General features: G+C 44.7%; 2 protein-coding genes across 32 annotated transcripts in view; both read right to left on the minus strand.

Annotated features, from left to right (window-relative positions):
• LOC120998305 (gastrula zinc finger protein XlCGF26.1-like) overlaps positions 1-23325 on the minus strand; it is a 4064644-nt gene that overhangs the window by 2180752 nt on the left and 1860567 nt on the right. The gene's annotated exons all lie outside the window — the stretch shown is intronic.
• LOC120998387 overlaps positions 14072-23325 on the minus strand; it is a 47096-nt gene continuing 37842 nt past the window's right edge. Inside the window, exons 8-12 of one of the 8 annotated variants that reach the window (XR_005778340.1) lie at positions 17062-17176; positions 16858-17010; positions 15889-15990; positions 15685-15786; positions 15113-15429 (exon numbers count right to left, since the gene is read on the minus strand). The gene's annotated coding sequence lies outside the window, so the exon portion shown is untranslated. The other 7 variants (XR_005778338.1, XR_005778339.1, XR_005778337.1 and 4 more) reach the window with 7 other exon arrangements.

Consider the following 23325-nt stretch of genomic DNA (forward strand, 5'->3'; position numbering starts at 1 on the left):
TTAGTAACAACCGTTAAATAACTAGATGCAGTTTATATAGGGTTATGTATAGGGATACATCGGAAACTAATAGGGGAGTGAAGGGTCGGAAGGAAATATTCATCTTAGTAATGCTGGCATATAGTGAGCGATGTGAAGCATTCAAAGCGGAATTCGGTACGAAGTTTAGGAAAACTTTGACAATGAATCTGAATTTCCTTGCGTTTCGTGGTAAAAAATCAAAATGGGGGCTGCATGTGAAAGTAAGAAGCCCGGGAACATGAGATCACCCATAATGCTGTGCAGCCAGCCAATCTGAAGATGGGCACCATCCCCTGTGATGTCACACCCCTATAAAACCCTCATCCCGCGCCGTCACTGCCATGGTCCTGTGAGCTGAGCATAGGGAGAGACACGGCAAGCTCATGCGCTAGGGACAGTGTTGCAGCAAAGTGTTTTAAAAAAGAATATTGGAGAGGGCATCGCCGTGTGCATCACGTTGACATTTAGAGTTTATCCGTTATTTTACTGATGGTTACTGTACACTATGGCCAATAGACAGTCGTCTAGCCCTCCAAAGGACCGGGCAGTGTCGAAAATCTCGACGTAGCTGGCACAAGTAGCAGAAGAGGGGGGGGGGGGGCGGGTAGCAGATGAAGCAACAGGCCAGAGCTGCCACTTTCATCCAATGGTCTTGTTTTGACCAACAATCCCGCTGTACTGGAATGGTTGACTCGCTCTTCAACAATCTCAAGTGACAACAGATATGCACAGCCCGGAGTCAGTGGGTTCCTCTGACACCATGCTTAGTTGGCATGGCCCAGGAACTGCCTCTGTGCCCTCACCTGTCCTGAACTTGCCTCTTGCTTTTGCTGCTCCTTCTGCTAGCCAAGTAATGATATCTGTCGGCTCTGCTCCACTTTTCAGTGATGATGAGCTTTATGAGGGTAGTCAGCTGTTACAGGCCAGCACAGACTTGGAGGAGAGGTCCGCTGTAGACTCCTTTAGGGGAGCAACTACCACTAATGACAGTCGGGTGGGAGCACATTTTGCGAGAGGTCAGGGATATGCACAAGAGACAGGTGAGGGTGACATTAGTGATGACCAATCATTTGTAGATGATAATGTAGGCGATCACACGTGGGAGCCGGGTGAAGAGAAGGCATCATCATCATCAGGGGGTCGAGGGTGGCGGCGTGTCCGTGAGCCGGCAAGGTGGAAGCAGTGGGAGATCCGGAGCCAAATGCGAAAGGGGTACACAGTCTGCTATGCGTGAGACTACTTGTAAGGGTTTTTATAAAAGCAGCGGCAGGCAGACATCATGCAGTAGTGGAGGGAAAATGCCATATTTGGCAGCGTGAGAATTTTTCAGCAAGTCACTGGGGGACGTTAGCGTGGTGGTATGCAGGATGTGTGGGCAGAAGGTGAGGTGTGGCAGGGTTCTAATGTTAAGACGACAGCCCTGAGTCAACACGAGTGTCACCATAAAGTGGCCTGGGAAAACCCTGCCACTCATTTAGTGTTACAGCATGATGCTGCAACCGTTGCATCTCCTACCGGCCTGCACCCTCTCTCCAGCAGTCAGGACTCGACATCATCAGCAGAAGGAAGCCCATCGACTTCAAGTCCACTATTGATCTTGATGCTTCTCCTTCTCCTCGTCACTTGTTTCGACAGAAATCGATCACTGAGGCAAAAAGACAGCAGTATGCGTGCACTCATCCAGTGGTGCAGAAGCTGAACGTGCTCCTGGCCAAGTTGCTGGTACTCCAGTCCCTCCCTTTCCATGTGGTGAACTCTGCACCTTTCAGAGAACTGATGGCTTTTGCCAACGTCTCAAGCCATCACTACTTCTACAAAAAAGCTGTACCAGCCTTGCACACGTATATTGAGCAGAAGGTGGGCCAGTCCTTGGGCCTCTTATTGTCTGGTAGAGTTCACAGCAGCGCTGATATATGAAGTTGCAACCATGGTCAAGGACAATATGTCATTCACAGCCCACTGGGTAAATGTTATTCTGGGCCAGGCACACCAGCAACTTGGCCAGGTGATGACCATGCGGCCTCTGTGTTGTAATGCTGGAATTTCTGGGCCAATGTCCTCCTCTGCCTCCTCATCCTCCATCTTGTCCTCACCCTCCCCTCTAGGCACAGTTCAGAGTGGTCCTGCAGCATACCGCCTATGCAGAGCATGGCGGTGTCGTGCTGTTCTACACCTCATTAGCCTGGACAAACAGAGCCATACCGGGGAGGAACTGCTCAGCCCCATTAATAAAGAAATTGAACACTGGCTGTCTCCTCGTTAACTAGAGATAGAAACCATGGTTACTAATAACTGGAAGAACATTTTGTGTGCGCTGCGTTGGGGAAGGCTGACCCATGCACCCTGCATGGGGCACGTCTTCAATCTCGTCACCCAGTTGCTTATCTTCCACTGAACTGCAAGAGCTGTTAAAAATGTCCAGGAAACTTTGGATGCACTTCAGACATCTTACCATGAAAAACACGAACTCCTTGAGCTGCAAAGGCAAAATGCTCTTCCGAACATCGCCTGATGTGCGACGTTTCCACCTATTGGAACTCTGCGCTCCATATGTTAGACCACCTGTACGAGCAGAGGTCTATTCCCCGGTGTAACTTCCATGTTAGCCAGTGGCAGCTCATGCATGACACTCATGATTTGCTCAGGCCCATTGACTAGGCCCTTTATTTGTCAGTCGCCAGATCTACGGGATGAATGAGGTCATTCCATTCCTTAACATCTTGGAGGCGATGCTGAGAAATCTGATTGGCGAGGGGACAGAAGACGTGGTGCCTACATCTCGCGGCCACTTGAGGAGCATGAACTGGTAGATGAGGAGGACATAAACGCCCAGGTATTTTATACACAACTAGGTGGTTTATATGCCCAATCGACAGGAGAAGATGAAGATGAACCTGTCAGGCTGTGGCAGTATACAGTGGAGAGGGAGGCCCTCCGAGTCACTTGTGCAAATGGCCAGATGCATGCTGTCATGTTTGTGTAGTTACAGCCGCATTGTCAGGATTCTGCAGAGGGATGACTACTGGCTATCCAAATTGTTAGACCCTCGCAACTGTTTTTTAGACCTCCTGAGAGGGATGCAAAAATTGACTACTATAGAAACATGTTGTGTAGTCGGTTGGTCAATGCCTATGAGTGCCATCACCTGTCCTCACGAAGGTCATGACTGGGGGGGAGGGCCAGGAGCAGCACCAGCTTCATAAGCAGCAACTTGAGTCTCTGATGAGCCGTTTTCTTCAGCCGCCTACTGAAGATGCCACCCAGTAGCAGCACGACATGCAGCAGATCCTCAACCAGTAGGTGGTGGCATACTTGGACTGCATCCTCTCACCCAAGATCCACCGGACTACTGGGCATGCAAACTTAAAGTGTGGCCGCAACTAGCTGAGTTTGCCATGGGCATGCTTTCCTGCCTGGCCAGTAATGTGGCATCAGAGCGGGTGGTCAGTGTGGCGGGGCATAAGTACTCCCCCAAAAAACTCGCCTTTCCTCCCTAAATGTTGAGATCAACCTTCATAAAGATGAATCAGGTGTGGATCATCCAGGATTTCCAGATGCCGGTGTCTGATGAGACAGACTAGATCTTTCTGCCACTAATGATCATGCCTCACCGCATCCCTCTGCCTTACCTCACAGATGCCACAATCAGCATCTGAGGGGGTTAAATGAAAGGGTTCAGGAATATCACCATTCCCCGTCATTGCGGCCGGGTGTTTGCTGTATGATACAGCCGGTAGTCACCGCGTATGGAGCGGGCTCACTGCAGCAGCCCGCTCCATACATTCCCTCAGCCACTGTGACGTATGGGTATACCTGATTTATAGCGATTAGTGACTAACTAATTCGGAACGAATCAAATTTCTTGGCTAACTTTGGTGAAGTTGCGAATCAAAATTTTCAAAACTTCGCTCATCTTTACTGCCAAACATCGGGTAGGTATAGGGCTGGTAACCTTTTTTTTAAATTCATATCCCTTTTAGTTTTTGCTTATTACGGGATGGCTTCCATCATTTTGTTGAGGCTGCATGGACTGATGGTTTGCAGTTTGTATATCCAGAAGAATTCCTTTTGCCGGAGCCTCGAGTCTATGGTATGTAGTTGTTGGAATGGAGTCACCCTTATGGTTACGAGCACAGTGTCTGGAGCGGCCAGCTTCCAGTTACTTCTCTGTAATATTGTGGCGGTGTTGATTTAGCCTCTGCTGAAGTTCCGGAGCGGTTCTGCCCACAAACTGCAGCTTACACCTGAATTCTATAAGGTAAACTACATTGTTAGACTTGTTAGGAAACGGTTGGACTTTTCTGGTTGGTAACTTAGGACTGAAATTCACTTGTTTTATATAAAATAGACACCACCGCAATATTAAAGAGCTGTCCGCTCCAGACACTGTGCTCGCAACCGTGAAGGTGACTCTATTCCAACAACTATGTATCATAGATTCAAGGTCACGGAAACGTGAAATCTGCTGAATACAGGGAGTGCAGAATTATTAGGCAAGTTGTATTTTTGAGGATTAATTTTATTATTGAACAACAACCATGTTCTCAATGAACCCAAAAAACTCATTAATATCAAAGCTGAATATTTTTGGAAGTAGTTTTTAGTTTGTTTTTAGTTTTAGCTATTTTAGGGGGATATCTGTGTGTGCAGGTGACTATTACTGTGCATAATTATTAGGCAACTTAACAAAAAACTAATATATACCCATTTCAATTATTTATTTTTACCAGTGAAACCAATATAACATCTCAACATTCACAAATATACATTTCTGACATTCAAAAACAAAACAAAAACAAATCAGTGACCAATATAGCCACCTTTCTTTGCAAGGACACTCAAAAGCCTGCCATCCATGGATTCTGTCAGTGTTTTGATCTGTTCACCATCAACATTGCGTGCAGCAGCAACCACAGCCTCCCAGACACTGTTCAGAGAGGTGTACTGTTTTCCCTCCTTGTAAATCTCACATTTGATGATGACCACAGGTTCTCAATGGGGTTCAGATCAGGTGAACAAGGAGGCCATGTCATTAGATTTTCTTCTTTATACCCTTTCTTGCCAGCCACGCTGTGGAGTACTTGGACGCGTGTTATGGAGCATTGTCCTGCATGAAAATCATGTTTTTCTTGAAGGATGCAGACTTCTTCCTGTACCACTGCTTGAAGAAGGTGTCTTCCAGAAACTGGCAGTAGGACTGGGAGTTGAGCTTGACTCCATCCTCAACCCGAAAAGGCCCCACAAGCTCATCTTTGATGATACCAGCCCAAACCAGTACTCCACCTTGCTGGCGTCTGAGTCGGACTGGAGCTCTCTGCCCTTTACCAATCCAGCCACGGGCCCATCCATCTGGCCCATAAAGACTCACTCTCATTTCATCAGTCCATAAAACCTTAGAAAAATCAGTCTTGAGATATTTCTTGGCCCAGTCTTGACGTTTCAGCTTGTGTGTCTTGTTCAGTGGTGGTCGTCTTTCAGCCTTTCTTACCTTGGCCATGTCTCTGAGTATTGCACACCTTGTGCTTTTGGGCACTCCAGTGATGTTGCAGCTCTGAAATATGGCCAAACTGGTGGCAAGTGGCATCTTGGCAGCTGCACGCTTGACTTTTCTCAGTTCATGGGCAGTTATTTTGCGCCTTGGTTTTTCCACACGCTTCTTGCGACCCTGTTGACCATTTTGAATGAAACGCTTGATTGTTCGATGATCACGCTTCAGAAGCTTTGCAATTTTAAGAGTGCTGCATCCCTCTGCAAGATATCTCACTATTTTTGACTTTTCTGAGCCTGTCAAGTCCTTCTTTTGACCCATTTTGCCAAAGGAAAGGAAGTTGCCTAATAATTATGCACACCTGATATAGGGTGTTGATGTCATTAGACCACACCCCTTCTCATTACAGAGATGCACATCACCTAATATGCTTAATTGGTAGTAGGCTTTCGAGCCTATACAGCTTGGAGTAAGACAACATGCATAAAGAGGATGATGTGGTCAAAATACTCATTTGCCTAATAATTCTGCACGCAGTGTATACCAACTGCAAACCATCAGTCCACGCAACCTCAACGAAATAATGGAACAAAAAATGTAGATGAAGAAGAAAATAATGGTTACACGCCATTGATCTAGCTTGATATTTGGCAGCTCTACCATAAGATGAATATTTCTATCCGACCCTTCACTCTGATGCTGCAGATACAGTTTCCGATGTATCTCTATATAATACACCGCATCTGAGTATGTAACGGTTCTTATTAATGGCCTCTCTCTATTTCAGGGCTCATACTGACCTTTAGTGGCCGGTTTCACCAGCACAGTCTACCTCTACAGTACAGGTTTAATTAGAGAAAACAAAGCGATCACCTCTTCAGGTGAGCAGATAACTCCAGTAGTGCCAGATGCTTATGGATTGCATGAAATAAGGAAACCTCTCATATAAGGGTACGGCAACATGTGCCACGAGACATTTCACATAATGTTTGTCAATGGTGTCTCACTGCAACACACAACACACTGCGATGCGACAGTTGGAAAAAATCCAGTTACGCGCACTTAATTTTACTCCATTGACTTTAATGTATGTCACATGCGATACGAGAGTCTCCTGCGACTTGGCTGTGTTTTCACAGCAAAATCACATTTCTAAAATAGTCGTAAGATATCTACAAACCGGATTCCAAAAAAGTTGGGACACTAAACAAATTGTGAATAAAAACTGAATGCAATGATGTGGAGATGGCAAATGTCAATATTTTATTTGTAATAGAACGTAGATGACAGATCAAACGTTTAATCCGAGTAAATGTATCATTTTAAAGGAAAAATACGTTGATTCCAATTTTCACGGTGTCAACAAATCCCAAAAAAGTTGGGACAAGTAGCAATAAGAGGCTGGAAAAAGTAAATTTGAGCATAACGAAGAGCTGGAAGACCAATTAACACTAATTAGGTCAATTGGCAACATGATTGGGTATAAAAAGAGCCTCTCAGAGTGGCAGTGTCTCTCAGAAGCCAAGATGGGTAGAGGATCACCAATTCCCACAATGTTGCGCAGAAAGATAGTGGAGCAATATCAGAAAGGTGTTACCCAGCGAAAAATTGCATCTATCATCATCAACTGTGCATAACATCATCCGAAGATTCAGAGAATCTGGAACAATCTCTGTGCGTAAGGGTCAAGGCCGTAAAACCATACTGGATGCCCGTGATCCCCGGGCCCTTAAACGACACTGCACCACAAACAGGAATGCTACTGTAAAGGAGATCACAGAATGGGCTCAGGAATACTTCCAGAAACCATTGTCAGTGAACACAATCCACCGGGCCATCCGCCGTTGCCAGCTGAAACTCTACAGTGCAAAGAAGAAGCCATTTCTAAGCAAGATCCACAAGCTCAGGCGTTTTCACTGGGCCAGGGATCATTTAAAATGGAGTGTGGCAAAATGGAAGACTGTTCTGTGGTCAGACGAGTCACGATTCAAAGTTCTTTTTGGAAATCTGGGACGCCATGTCATCCGGACCAAAGAGGACAAGGACAACCCAAGCTGTTATCAACGCTCAGTTCAGAAGCCTGCATCTCTGATGGTATGGGGTTGCATGAGTGCGTGTGGCATGGGCAGCTTGCATGTCTGGAAAGGCACCATCAATGCAGAAAAATATATTCAGGTTCTAGAACAACATATGCTCCCATCCAGACGTCATCTCTTTCAGGGAAGACCCTGCATTTTTCAACAAGATAATGCCAGACCACATTCTGCATCAATCACAACATCATGGCTGCGTAGGAGAAGGATCCGGGTACTGAAATGGCCAGTGTGCAGTCCAGATCTGTCACCTATAGAGAACATTTGGTGCATCATAAAGAGGAAGGTGCAACAAAGAAGGCCCAAGACGATGGAACAGTTAGAGGCCTGTATTAGACAAGAATGGGAGAGCATTCCTATTTCTAAACTTGAGAAACTGGTCTCCTCGGTCCCCAGACGTCTGTTGAGTGTTGTAAGAAGGGGAGATGCCACACAGTGGTGAAAATGGCCTTGTCCCAACTTTTTTGGGATTTGTTGACACCATGAAATTCTGATTCAACATATTTTTCCCTTAAAATGGTACATTTTCTCAGTTTAAACTTTTGTTCCGTGATTTATGTTCTATTCTGAATAAAATATTAGAAGTTGGCACCTCCACATCATTGCATTCAGTTTTTATTCACGATTTGTATAGTGTCCCAACTTTTTTGGAATCCGGTTTGTAGTTGCAGACACACATGTTTTTGTGTCACACGACTTGTGTCTTGCTGTTGTGCAACACATTTACCGTACCCTTAACCCTTTTCTGATAGGTAGATTTTTCCATTTATGTGTTTGTTTTTCACTCCCAGCCTTCCCGGAGCCATAACTTTTTTTTATTTTTCTGTTCACATTGCAGTATGTGAACACAGTGAAATTGGAAAAAAACAATTCTACCACAATTTTATGGGTTTTGTTTTTACAGCGTTCCCTATGAGATAAAACTGATCTGTTCTCTTCATTCTCCAGGTCAGTACGATTACAGTGATATCACATTTATATAGTTTTATGGGTTTTGTTTTTACAGCGTTCCCTATGAGATAAAACTGACCTGTTCCCTTCATTCTCCAGGTCAGTACGATTACAGCGATACCACATTTATATAGTTTTATGGGTTTTGTTTTTACAGTGTTCCCTATGAGATAAAACTGACCTGTTCCCTTTATTCTCCGGGTCAGTACGATTACAGCGATACCACATTTATATAGTTTTATGGGTTTTGTTTTTACAGCGTTCTCTATGAGATAAAACTGACCTGTTCTCTTCATTCTCCGGGTCAGTACGATTACAGTGATACCACATTTATATAGTTTTATGGGTTTTGTTTTTACAGCGTTCCCTATGAGATAAAACTGACCTGTTCCCTTTATTCTCCGGGTCAGTACGATTACAGCGATACCACATTTATATAGTTTTATGGGTTTTGTTTTTACAGTGTTCCCTATGAGATAAAACTGACCTGTTCCCTTTATTCTCCGGGTCAGTACGATTACAGCGATACCACATTTATATAGTTTTATGGGTTTTGTTTTTACAGCGTTCCCTATGAGATAAAACTGACCTGTTCCCTTTATTCTCCGGGTCAGTACGATTACAGCGATACCACATTTATATAGTTTTATGGGTTTTGTTTTTACAGTGTTCCCTATGAGATAAAACTGACCTGTTCTCTTCATTCTCCGGGTCAGTACGATTACAGCGATACCACATTTATATAGTTTTATGGGTTTTGTTTTTACAGCGTTCTCTATGAGATAAAACTGACCTGTTCTCTTCATTCTCCGGGTCAGTACGATTACAGTGATACCACATTTATATAGTTTCATGGGTTTTGTTTTTACAGCGTTCCCTATGAGATAAAACTGACCTGTTCCCTTTATTCTCCGGGTCAGTACGATTACAGCGATACCACATTTATATAGTTTTATGGGTTTTGTTTTTACAGCGTTCCCTATGAGATAATACTGACCTGTTCCCTTTATTCTCCGGGTCAGTACGATTACAGCGATACCACATTTATATAGTTTTATGGGTTTTGTTTTTACGGCGTTCTCTATGAGATAAAACTGACCTGTTCTCTTCATTCTCCGGGTCAGTACGATTACAGTGATACCACATTTATATAGTTTCATGGGTTTTGTTTTTACAGCGTTCCCTATGAGATAAAACTGACCTGTTCCCTTTATTCTCCGGGTCAGTACGATTACAGCGATACCACATTTATATAGTTTTATGGGTTTTGTTTTTACAGTGTTCCCTATGAGATAAAACTGACCTGTTCCCTTAATTCTCCGGGTCAGTACGATTACAGTGATACCACATTTATATAGTTTCATGGGTTTTGTTTTTACAGCGTTCCCTATGAGATAAAACTGACCTGTTCCCTTCATTCTCCGGGTCAATACGATTACAGTGATACCACATTTATATAGTTTCATGGGTTTTGTTTTTACAGCGTTCCCTATGAGATAAAACTGACCTGTTCCCTTTATTCTCCGGGTCAGTACGATTACAGCGATACCACATTTATATAGTTTTATGGGTTTTGTTTTTACAGTGTTCCCTATGAGATAAAACTGACCTGTTCCCTTTATTCTCCGGGTCAGTACGATTACAGTGATACCACATTTATATAGTTTCATGGGTTTTGTTTTTACAGCGTTCCCTATGAGATAAAACTGACCTGTTCCCTTCATTCTCCGGGTCAGTACGATTACAGTGATACCACATTTATATAGTTTTATGGGTTTTGTTTTTACAGTGTTCCCTATGAGATAAAACTGACCTGTTCTCTTCATTCTATCAATGTAATTTTTTTCTTTTCATCGTCATATTCTGACCCTCGTAATTTTTTTAATATTTCCATCTTTGGAGCTGTGTGAGGGCTAATTTTTTTGTGTGGTGATCTGTAGTTTTCAGTGATACAATTTTGGAATGTGTATGACTTTTTGATCACTTTTTATTCAGTTTTTTTGGAAGTTGAAGAGACAGAAAAAATGGCGAATCAGTTATTTATTTATTTTTTCCCGTTATGGCATTCACGGTATGGGATAAATTTATATTTTAATAGCACGGGCATTTTGGGATGCAGCGTTGTTTGTTTATATATTTATTTATTGTTTATTTTTATTCTGGGGCAGGAGGGATGATTTGCATTTTTATATTTTTTAAATACCTTTTTTGTTTTTTTAGGCCCCCAAGGGGACCTCAACATTTGACGACAGCATCTGATGGGTTAAATGTCTAATCGGTGTGCCCTGATATAGGGGTTAAATTTCAGTCTATTTGTAGACTGTCACCTACTGTTTACTCTGAGCCCCCTCAAATGATGGCTCATGTAGACCTCTTATCTCCGTCAGGATTCAGAGTGAACAGTAAGGCCCCTGTCACACGGGCGAGTATTCCGCGCGGATGCGATGCGTGATGTGAATGCATTGCACCCGCACTGAATCCTGACCCATTCATTTCTATGGGGCTGTGCACATGAGCGGTGATTTTCACGCATCACTTGTGCGTTGCGTGAAAATCGCAGCATGTTCTATATTGTGCGTTTTTCACGCAACGAAGGCCCCATAGAAGTGAAAATCGCAAGCAAGTGCGGATACGGTGCGATTTTCACGCACGGTTGCTAGGAGACGATCGGGATGGAGACTCGATCTTTATTATTTTCCCTTATAACATGGTTATAAGGGAAAATAATAGCATTCTTAATACAGAATGCTTAGTAAAATAGGGCTGGAGGGGTTAAAAAATTAAAAATAAATAAACTCACCTCATCCACTTGTTCGCGCTGCCCGGCTCGCCTTCTTTCTTCTTCTTTGATGACCTAGGAGGAAAAGGACCTTTTGGTTACGTCACTGCGCTCATCACATGGTCCATGTACCATGTTGATGTGCCATGTGATGAGCGCAGTGACGTCACCAAAGGTCCTTTTCCTCCTAGGTCATCAAAGAAGAAGAAAGAAGATGAGCCGGGCAGTGTGAACAAGTGTATGAGGTGAGTTTAATTATTATTATTTATTTTTTTAACCCCTCCATCCCTATTGTACTATGCATTCTGTATTAAAAATGCTATTATTTTCCCTTATAATCATATTATAAGGGAAAATAATAAAATCAACAGAACACCTGAAGAAGTCCGGGTTTGGGTCTGGGTACCAAACATGCAGATTTTTCTCACATGCGTGCAAAACGCATTAAAATGCTTTGCACTCTCGCGGAAAAATTGTGCATTTTTCCGCGATGCACCCGCATCCTATTCGGCCCTCACACTCGACGCCCGTGTGAAAGAGGCCTAAGTTATAGTCAAAGAAGAATTCCTGCGCTTACTCTCTGACTGCACCTAAGTGCCCGTGACTAGAAGCGGGGTTCTACCACGTCTGCTGTCCTCTAAGTCACGCTGCTAATGGACTGGAGGATCGGGACCACTATTGACCACTACAGATCAACACCGCGGACTCTCCTCTACAAGTTCAGGTAGGCGTGACGGTGTCACATGTAGGCGTGACGGTGTCACATATAAGGTGACGGCAGATGTGGTAGAACCCCACTTCTAGTCACTGGTACTTAGGGTTCATGCACACAAATGTATTTTCTTTCCGCTTCCGTTCCGGGTTTTTTGTGGACCGTATGCGGAACCATTTACTTCAATGGGTCAGCAAAAACAACAAAAGGTACTCCGTGTGCATGAGCCCTTAGGTGCAGTCAGAGAGTAAGCGCAGGAATTCTTCTTTTACTTCTTCACGTCATCATTGCGGCACTGGCCTTCCTTGCAGCAGACTCACAACATTTTTAAGTAAGAGCGCCAGTAAACGTTTTATTTCTAGTAAGTGATAGTCTGCAAATAGACTGAAATTTACCAAAATGACTAGAATGCAATAATAAAAAAAAGATCCCATAGGTGTTTCTAGCCTTTAGTATGGATTGAGTGAGGAAACAATATCACGAAGGCATCAACATGCATCAAACAAGATACTTCTGGTAACCATAAAGTTTTATGGTAGACAGTAAGTTCAGCTCGGTAGACCATTTGTGAAAGCAAATGTCTCTAGAACCATGAGCTCTAGAAAAATAACTTTCACAAAGGAAATGGAAGAGAATCAGAAGGAAGTTCATGACGTGTCCTGTCTTTGAACTGTTGTGGTGGGAATTATATGAGAAGATTGCCTGGTGGTTCTACTGTCTCTTTGGGCAGAGAGAGGCCTACGTTTACAAATCATCCTGTATTTGAAAAACTGAGCGCCAGACAAGACGACCCTAATTCTAGCATGGAGAACAGGAATGCTACCTCCAGGGACCTGTGATCCAGAAATGACCTGTTGTTTTTTTGCGGCCAAGGGATGATGGTGTGAAATATGGCCATGGTGTGTACCAGAATGGCCTTGGCTGATCTATTTGCAGAGCCTGCAGATGGCAATGAACGAGACATATGTGAAGATAAAGAAATCCTGCACCAGGACGTGCATACCTGTACAGTACTTCCTGATGAGACTCTTCTCTTGTCATTAGGAGCCTGTGGACACTTTAAGAGCCGGTAGCCTTTGTCAAGTCATTAAAGATTTCTCCCTGCACTCACTCTCCCTATGTGGAGGTTGTGCCGGCTACCAGTGAGGTGGCTCCATGGTAAAATAAGAATACTTCCCTTCGTTCCCTATGGGGAAGCCTGACATTACTGCCCACCTCACTGGTTGCCTGGCCAAGGTTCTAGATGTTACCCGGTAAAATAAAGCCAAAACACAAAAAAACACCAAATTAGCAACCTGCCGTAAATTAACAACAGTTCATACAAGAAGTGAAATTATCAACAATTATATAGTGGTTGGAGAAGGCCCCTCAGCAGCACAGAATATTTCAGGAGAGAAGTGTGGTGAGCTTGTGGAAGGTCACAGGCTGAGAGTTGGGGCGGCCATACAAATTCGCTGTCAGCTGAACAATCATTTGGCCAACAGCTATCTCTCCTGACCCCCTTACAAATCCCCCAAAAATGTACACGTGTGGCTCAACTGAACATGTATGTGTATTCAATGAGGAGATAGCTGCCACCAGAAATGTCTCCAGGGAGAAGAAAAAGGATCTGGCGAAAATATTCACTTCACTCGATCATTCATTTTAGAAGAGGAACAAAATATTTTATTAAAAATTGTTTACATTTCTTGCAATACTCATCTAAGTTTATGAAGAATATAATAGCTTCTTATCTGCAATATACAGGTCAGAAAAGATCTCAGGAATACTGGTCCATTATAGAGTGATTAGATGATAAGTGATGAAAAATCTGTAGTTATAAGGAAATAGTTCTAGAGCAGAGGAAAACCTAGTATACTCCTGTGCTGGTGACCACTGGGTTTGGAATACAAAACAGAGAAGGCAGGAATGTGTCCACCACCGTCCATTTCTAGCTCTAGTACAGAAAGTAAAAAGCTCCTATTGGTTGCTGACCACAACATCTCTGAGATTCCATGCACGAGGCCACTGTGGTGGACAGAAGTACAATAATCCAGTGTCCCTCTTACAATCTCAGCTTTCAAATTTATAATGGAGGAACGTATTGTATGGTGCAGTAGGGCATTGCATGACAACTGGTCAATCTGGAGAGAATGCTTTAGAAACCAGTGAGCTGTGGTCAGTCTGAAGAGAAGACTTGAGATAACATTGAGCCATGGCCTCAGTAGTCAGTGTGGAGAGAAGGCTTCAGATAACAGTAAGCTGTGACCTGAGAGTGGTCCTTTTGTAGAGTAGGCTTCAGATAACAGTGAGCTGTGACCTGAGAGTGGTCCTTCTGTAGAGAAAGCTTCAGATAACAGTGAGCTGTGACCTGAGAGTGGTCCGTCTGTAGAGTAGGCTTCAGATAACAGTGAGCTTCAGATAACTGTAAGCTGTGACCTGAGAGTGGTCAATGTGGAGAGAAGGCTTCAGATAACAGTGAGCTGTGACCTGAGAGTGGTCTTTCTGTAGAGTAGGCTTCAGAAAACAGTGCGCTGTGACCTGAGAGTGGTCCGTCTGTAGAGAAAGCTTCAGATAACAGTGAGCTGTGACCTGAGTGGTCAGTGTGGAGAGAAGGCTTCAGATAACAGTGAGCTGTGACCTGAGAGTGGTCCGTCTGTAGAGAAAGCTTCAGATAACAGTGAGCTGTGACCTGAGAGTGGTCCTTCTGTAGAGAAAGCTTCAGATAACAGTGAGCTGTGACCTGAGAGTGGTCCTTCTGTAGAGAAAGATTCAGATAACAGTGAGCTGTGACCTGAGAGTGGTCCTTCTGTAGAGTAGGCTTCAGATAACAGTGAGCTGTGACCTGAGAGTGGTCAGTGTGGAGAGAAGGCTTCAGATAACAGTGAGCTGTGACCTGAGAGTGGTCAGTGTGGAGAGAAAGCTTCAGATAACAGTGAGCTGTGACCTGAGAGTGGTCCTTCTGTAGAGTAGGCTTCAGATAACAGTGAGCTGTGACCTGAGAGTGGTCAGTGTGGAGAGAAGGCTTCAGATAACAGTGAGCTGTGACCTGAGAGTGGTCAGTGTGGAGAGAAAGCTTCAGATAACAGTGAGCTGTGACCTGAGAGTGGTCAGTGTGGAGAGAAGGCTTCAGATAACGGTAAGCTGTGACCTAAGAGTGGTCCGTCTGTAGAGAAAGCTTCAGATAACAGTGAGCTGTGACCTGAGAGTGGTCCTTCTGTAGAGAAAGCTTCAGATAACAGTGAGCTGTGACCTGAGAGTGGTCTTTCTGTAGAGTAGGCTTCAGATAACAGTGAGCTGTGACCTGAGAGTGGTCCGTCTGTAGAGAAAGCTTCAGATAACAGTGAGCTGTGACCTGAGAGTGGTCCTTCTGTAGAGTAGGCTTCAGATAACAGTGAGCTGTGACCTAAGAGTGGTCCTTCTGTAGAGTAGGCTTCAGATAACAGTGAGCTGTGACCTGTGAGTGGTCAGTGTGGAGAGAAAGCTTCAGATAACAGTGAGCTGTGACCTGAGAGTGGTTAGTATGGAGAGAAAGCTTCAGATAACAGTGAGCTGTGACCTGAGAGTGGTCCGTCTGTAGAGAAAGCTTCATATAACAGTGAGCTGTGACCTGAGAGTGGTCTTTCTGTAGAGTAGGCTTCAGATAACAGTGAGCTGTGACCTGAGAGTGGTCCGTCTGTAGAGAAAGCTTCAGATAACAGTGAGCTGTGACCTGAGAGTGGTCCTTCTGTAGAGTAGGCTTCAGATAACAGTGAGCTGTGACCTGAGAGTGCTCAGTGTGGAGAGAAGGCTTCAGATAACAGTGAGCTGTGACCTGAGAGTGGTCAGTGTGGAGAGAAAGCTTCAGATAACAGTGAGCTGTGACCTGAGAGTGGTCCTTCTGTAGAGAAAGCTTCAGATAACAGTGAGCTGTGACCTGAGAGTGGTCCTTCTGTAGAGTAGGCTTCAGATAACAGTGAGCTGTGACCTGTGAGTGGTCAGTGTGGAGAGAAAGCTTCAGATAACAGTGAGCTGTGACCTGAGAGTGGTCAGTGTGGAGAGAAAGCTTCAGATAACAGTGAGCTGTGACCTGAGAGTGGTCTTTCTGTAGAGTAGGCTTCAGATAACAGTGAGCTGTGACCTGTGAGTGGTCAGTGTGGAGAGAAAGCTTCAGATAACAGTGAGCTGTGACCTGAGAGTGGTCAGTGTGGAGAGAAAGCTTCAGATAACAGTGAGCTGTGACCTGTGAGTGGTCTGTCTGTAGAGAAAGCTTCAGATAACGGTAAGCTGTGACCTGAGAGTGGTCTGTCTGTAGAGAAAGCTTCATATAACAGTGAGCTGTGACCTGAGAGTGGTCTTTCTGTAGAGTAGGCTTCAGATAACAGTGAGCTGTGACCTGAGAGTGGTCCGTCTGTAGAGAAAGCTTCAGATAACAGTGAGCTGTGACCTGAGAGTGGTCCTTTTGTAGAGTAGGCTTCAGATAACAGTGAGCTGTGACCTGAGAGTGGTCTGTCTGTAGAGAAAGCTTCAGATAACAGTGAGCTGTGACCTGAGAGTGGTCAGTGTGGAGAGAAGGCTTCAGATAACAGTGAGCTGTGACCTGAGAGTGGTCAGTGTGGAGAGAAAGCTTCAGATAACAGTGAGCTGTGACCTGAGAGTGGTCCTTCTGTAGAGAAAGCTTCAGATAACAGTGAGCTGTGACCTGTGAGTGGTCTGTCTGTAGAGAAAGCTTCAGATAACAGTGAGCTGTGACCTGAGAGTGGTCTTTCTGTAGAGTAGGCTTTAGATAACAGCGAGCTGTGACCTGTGAATGGTCCGTCTGTAGAGAAAGCTTCAGATAACAGTGAGCTGTGACCTGAGAGTGGTCCTTCTATAGAGTAGGCTTCAGATAACAGTGAGCTGTGACCGGAGAGTGGTCCATCTGTAGAGTAGGCTTCAGATAACAGTGAGCTGTGACCTGAGAGTGGTCCGTCTGTAGAGAAAGCTTCAGATAACAGTGAGCTGTGACCTGTGAGTGGTCAGTGGGGAGCGAAGGCTTCAGATAACAGTGAGCTGTGACCTGAGAGTGGTCCGTCTGTAGAGAAGTCTTCAGGTAACAGCGAGCTGTGGTCTCAGGAGTTAGTCTGGATAGAAGGCTTCAGTGAATAGTAAGCTGATCCTTCAGAGTGGTCCATCTGGAGAGAAAACAGATACATGGTCACTAGAAAATATCTTTATGAGGAGGTATGTGGTTCTACAGCCACAATTACAATGTAAACATAATAATTTCATCTTTTACACAAAATTTTCACAGATCTGCCATTTTCTTCAGTGTAATAGTACCATCTTAAATAAGAGACATCTTCGTTTCTCCAAGGAGAATATTCCCAGCTTCTTTACACTGGTGAAATGTCTGTGGTTACCGCGTCTTCTAATTCTGTGACCACATAACTCTATCTCTACCAGGATTCCCTTCACTACAAGTACTTCTGGTCTTTCCACATTGTTCCAGAAGTCCTGCTCTGTCCTATGTGTTCATAGGTAATCTTTAGTAATTACCTTATGTCCTTTTCTTGACAGTGGAGGTCTCCCCTTGGCACCCACAGTGTTAGATGTAATGCGTAACCCTGTCTCTAGTGGTTGACTTCTGCACTGTGACCTCAGTAGTGGTGAGAGTTTCCTGTAGGTCCTAGTTAACGTTTTAGACTTCTTAGAGACATCTCACAGCAAACATTGTCTATTTTCTGTCTGGTCTTCCTTGATATTGTGGTCTTCTCCAAGCACCCCCCATGCAGATGTCATGTATGCGCCTCCAGCACTAGGACCTCTTAAGTAGTGTGAGCTTCCTGTGGATCCTGGGATGAAGTTCTGGATTCTTAGAGACATCTTCCAGCATCTTGTATTCTGTAGCTGATCTTCCTGGACAATGGTGATCAATGTAGATGTCATCTGTGTCCCTCTCTCTAAAGTTCACCTCCTGCACTGTGACTTCAAATGGTCAGAGTTGCATATAGGTCCCAGGACATAGAGACATCTTCTAGCATGTTGCATTCACTAGCTAATGTTGCTGGGACCCCCCAGGTCTGGAGAAACGATTAATGCCAGTTGTTCTTTGTCTTTATAAATTCCTTTCCAGAATCATCGCCCTTTAAAACCTATGAAGAGATCTCTCAAATTACAAGACTGAAGATACTGCAGTTCTCACCAAAACTAAGCAAAGGAAAAAAAGATGCTTCCTCCTTTTCCCGATTGGCTTCTCATCACTGGAGTCTAATGTTAAACCTTTTTGCTGCCACGGAATTTGTGACAATTTTCACATTTTAAGGCATTTTTTAATTCCATATTATCCCCATATATTTCACCTGCAAAGATTGTGTCTCTAAGGTAGGAAGACGATCAGGCTCATAAACAGGATTGATGCTCACCTGGGTGCTCGTACTATGATATTTGGAACTCAATCAGATAAATTCAGTCACTTGCCAAAATAGGTTTGAAAAAGGAGCCCCAATAGTAATAATGCCCTGCTTTGTGCCCCAGAAGTAATAATGCCTTCATAGTGCCCATAGTAGCAATAATGTTCCCCATAGTTCCCCAGTAGTAATAAAGCCATTATCCGAGTCATGTCTCAAGGCCTATTTAAAGGATCAAACATTGACTAATAGGATAGCTGCCTTTAATCTGGTGGCATTAAAGGCGCAGCTTGTTGAGCTCATTTTCATCCCTTTCTTCCAGGAATTTTACAGGAGCGTGTTGTTGTGCCTTTTCATAGGTAAATGCATTGATATCCAATTCATTCTAGTCAAGATGGATGTTCATTGCCTTTAAGAGCCATGCTCGACTATAGTTGCAATTTTGTATGTCTTGAGTAGGCCAAATTAAGGTCCCACAAAGCTTTAGTGTTATTCTTCTCATGAATGTACCAGTCTGAGAAGAGGCCTCCTTGTCTACTTTTAAATTTATGACGTGAGATAAAGATGAGCTCTATGCAGCTGGTGATAGTTACCTATACAATTAGGCATTTATTAATGAAGCAAAAAATATAATATGTATGTATTCATTTATTGAGCCTTAGTTAGTGTGGCGAAACCAACCTCGCCACTGGGTTTTGGAGGGGCCTGGCTACCAGCCTCTTGCCCCAGGATTATGGGCCCTCTCATCAGCCCATGCAAAACTTAAACCCCATGGCGATTTGACTGTGTTTGTGGCATCTGAGCGCTCAGATCCAAGCCATATGGGGACATGTGGGGTTTTGAGATGTGTGACAGAACCATCTGTCTGTGTAATTGTATTGTATGTTATGTGAGGGTACCCAGTTAGCTCATTTTATTGTATTCATGTTGTCTGAGTGCCATTCACCTAATAATATGCACTCAGACTTGAGCTGTCTGGGAATGTGTTAAATGTCTATGTGTATTGTAAAGGGTGGGACATTGTATGTTTGAGTAAGTGATGTCTGTTCCATTGTCCCCACATGTGTATTGGCCATTCCCTTTTGTCCTGAGAGATAATTGAATTGCTCCTCGGGTGTCTCCAGGGCAGAGAGGAGGAAACCATGATGCATTGTGGGGATGTATTGTGTCTGTCTATCCTGCAGTGCTGCATATCTGTCCTGTGTCATAGTCTTCATTCTGGTACCCTAGGGGCGTGTCCACCAGATGGGGACCTGCATAAATACAGGCGGGTAGCCCTCAATAAAGTGTTCCTGTTTTATCCTTCATCATGTTGAGGTTGATGTTTGGGTAACTAATCGACGCTGGGGATTGCTATACGCTGGGAGATTTGCTATACTCCCCTGGCTATAACTACTAGCTCTTTTAAGAGCTGTTCCTGCTCTCTGGTTTTAGGAGAGGTTCACCCACTGGAGCCTTGTCGTAGGTCCAGGGTGGGTAGGAGACGGTGAGACCTCAACCAAGCTTCGGCGGTTTGTGGGGTCTGCAGTGCGTACGGTGTCAAGTGGAGTGCTTGGAGTCCTCGGAAAGCACTAGGAGCATCCATTCAACGGAGGTACCCGGTCGGGGTGCTAGGAGTTCCGTTACATTTGGTGGCAAGCAGTGGGATGGCGTCCTAGTGTGAGGAGAAGCAGCTCGGAGACACCGTTCGTGGAGTATATTGAGGGCAACGCTAGTATCCGTACAGCGCCCCTGGCTACAGCAATAGGATGGAATCAACTAGTCTTCGGACAGCGTTCTATGACGAGGAGGCAGCCGCAGACTACAGGGATGCAGACAGAAAGGAAGTCTGCTATGATGCCCTGGAAAATGCCCAGCGGCGGCGAGGTGAGAGTCTCCCCAGTTATGAGCAGCAGCTACAGAAGCGTGTGGCGATGCGGATGGGTCTCTTGGGAGAGCAGCCCCTGGATGACTGGGTAACAATGCTCCAGAGCCTGGTATGTAAGGAGCTTTGCCTAGAGGATGCTTACCAGGCCCTAAGGTGGCATGTCATTCAACATTCCCCCTGGGCAGCTGAGCATGACAAGCCAGAGGGAGAGGAGTTTTATGGTCCGGGCTTGTTATGGGAGTCCTTTGCAGAGCCTGACTTCGGGAGCCCAGCACAGTCCAGACTTCAGAACATCTTCTACGAGAGGGAGGCTAGGCTGGATTGGGATGACCCCCATGAGGTAGAGAAAGACCTGTCTCACCTAGCAACCCTGGAGTGGGAACTAGAGCAGGACTACCGAGATCTCTTCCACTCCATTGAGAGGGCTCAGCGAGAGAGCAGAGTGTCAGACCCAGGTCCAGAGCCCTTCAGCTGGAAGGATATTGTGGAGGTGTTCCGGGAAGACCAACTGAAGTATCCCCTGCTTCAGTACCAGCTACAGAGGTAGGGGACCTCATAGACTGGTCCTGGGGGGAAACCCATATGGCAGGTGGAGATGGGACTGAGATCTCTCCACCGGCCCTACAGGGATGCTGGGCAGTCGGTCCAGATCCCCAACGGCAGCCGGAGTTTCAGGGAGTAGGGACAGTTTGTCCTGCTCCCCAGCGGCACTATGTTTTGCAGGGAGAGGAGAGCATCGTCTCCATTCCCCAGCGGCAGTGTGTTGTAAAGAGAGAAGAGACAACCGATCTCTCTCCCCAACCACAGGGGGACAGCACCCCTAACTCCGATGGTGCAGATGGGACCGCGGTCTCTGCACCAGGCCTACCGGGATGCTGGACGGCCGGTTCAGATCCCCCACCAACCCTGCAGGAATGCCAGGAGGAGGAGGTAAGCGATTCCTCCTCTCCACAGCCGATCTGCAACAAGGTCCTGGGGATAGGATTCCCTGACAACATCCCAGTAGAAGAGCTGGCATCTGGGCAGAGCACAGTCAGCCTCTGCCCCCCCCATCCTCTTCTCCAGAGCCGGACTTCCCACAGGCTACCCCAGCGGAAGAGCTGGCATCGGGGCAGAGTGCAGTCGGCCTCTGCCCACCAAGTACCTACAGCTCCAAGCTAGAGAGCAACAAGGAAGCAAGGAGTAGCAGATGCCCCCTCAACAGCTGGGGACATTCAGAACAGAGCCAGGCCCCAAAATTCAACAGGTCCAGTATTGGGTTGTGGGTGGACTGCCAGACTAACTCAGGTACTGACCGTGAGGTCAGGTGTCTGGTTAGTCTTCCCTGGGAGGGGGAGATATGTGGCGAAACCAACCTCGCCACTGGGTTTTGGAGGGGCCTGGCTACCAGCCTCTTGCCCCAGGATTATGGGCCCTCTCATCAGCCCATGCAAAACTTAAACCCCATGGTGATTTGACTGTGTTTGTGGCATCTGAGCGCTCAGATCCAAGCCATATGGGGACATGTGGGGTTTTGAGATGTGTGACAGAACCATCTGTCTGTGTAATTGTATTGTATGTTATGTGAGGGTACCCAGTTAGCTCATTTTATTGTATTCATGTTGTCTGAGTGCCATTCACCTAATAATGAGCATTGGAGTCCTCGGAAAGCACTAGGAGCATGCATTCAACGGAGGTACCCGGTCGGGGTGCTAGGCGTTCCGTTACAGTTAGTCCTTAGCATAAGACAATCAGTAGGACATATATATATATATATATATTTGTTTATATTATATTGTTATATGTTACGAAGACAACATGTATCCAGTATATTGTATATATTTCTCATTAGAATAGTATCTGTCTCTAAAAGAGTGTCTGTGAAGATGTGTGTTTTGTAACAATCACATCTTTGGTATGACAGAGGAGGTACTGATATCTCTGTGAGAAAACAAAGCCATTTACGATCCATAAATTAAGTGTGAGAAACGTTCAGAGAGACGCCTAGAGGTCTGTCTCTAATTGCTACAAGTGTCAGAATTAATCCCTGTGGCTTTGAATTAAAGCTTTTAAGGTCAAAATGTATATTCAGACTTACATAAGTTAACCCTTTATGCTATGATGCAGATAGCTTATACAGCAGTGCCACCTAGGTATCTGTAGGTGACATTACAACAGTAGCAAAAGTGCATTCTGGGTAGGGTTATGATGTCACATTTTTATCAATGGTCACGCCCATCTGACAATGGGCAGGAGGCAGAAAGAGGAGAGGGGAGAGAGAAAAAAAAAGAGAAGAAGAGAAGTTGAGAAGTTGATCTCTCTAGAGGGGTCTATCTAGATGAAAGCCATGGTGAGATGCGCTATGATGGACCACCCAGCTTTCCTAGGAGCAGAAGTGAGATTCCTACTAGGACTTGGTAAGAGACACAGAAAATGATATTTCATTTTATTAAGACTAATTTGATAGAGTGGGTGAAATTATACCATCTAGATTGGCGAATAAATAAATGATTAAATTAATTGATCATCTCCATATTGAGATGTAGTCTTAGGATATTGTGAGGCTTCATTCTACCTGCAGAAGAATCTAGACTCATAATCTAGCAAAGCATTAAATGATTGCTTATATATATATATATTGATAGAACATTCTTCGCCAGTCTAAGTGATGGATTCCCACAGGAAAGACTTATTTCAAGTCCTTCCCATTTAAGATCCTAGATCCCTGTTATTTGTCTTAACAGTCTTACCAAAGTTATATATGTGAAAATAGTCCAGGATGGGGCGGAAGGATACAGTTATCTCTTCTAAGTTATATCCTTGGATGGAAGTGCCCATCTTGAAGTCATGTGATGTGTAGTTGGTTAGAGGGGGCAGAATGTATGTAGCATTCTATATTGATGTCTAGGATTAGACATGCCCATCTTGATATCATGAGGTTTTCTCTGAACAGAAGTAATGTATATAACTTATGTTCCTACTTTGATGTCCTAACCTAATAATAGCTTGGTTATAATGTGACAAGTTATTTCCACTCACATGTATTGTTAAGCTTGTAATGCTTTATATTAACGCTATATATATTCAT

Source organism: Bufo bufo, chromosome 4 (assembly GCF_905171765.1).
Source record: "Bufo bufo chromosome 4, aBufBuf1.1, whole genome shotgun sequence".
Taxonomy (NCBI): Eukaryota; Metazoa; Chordata; class Amphibia; order Anura; family Bufonidae; genus Bufo; species Bufo bufo.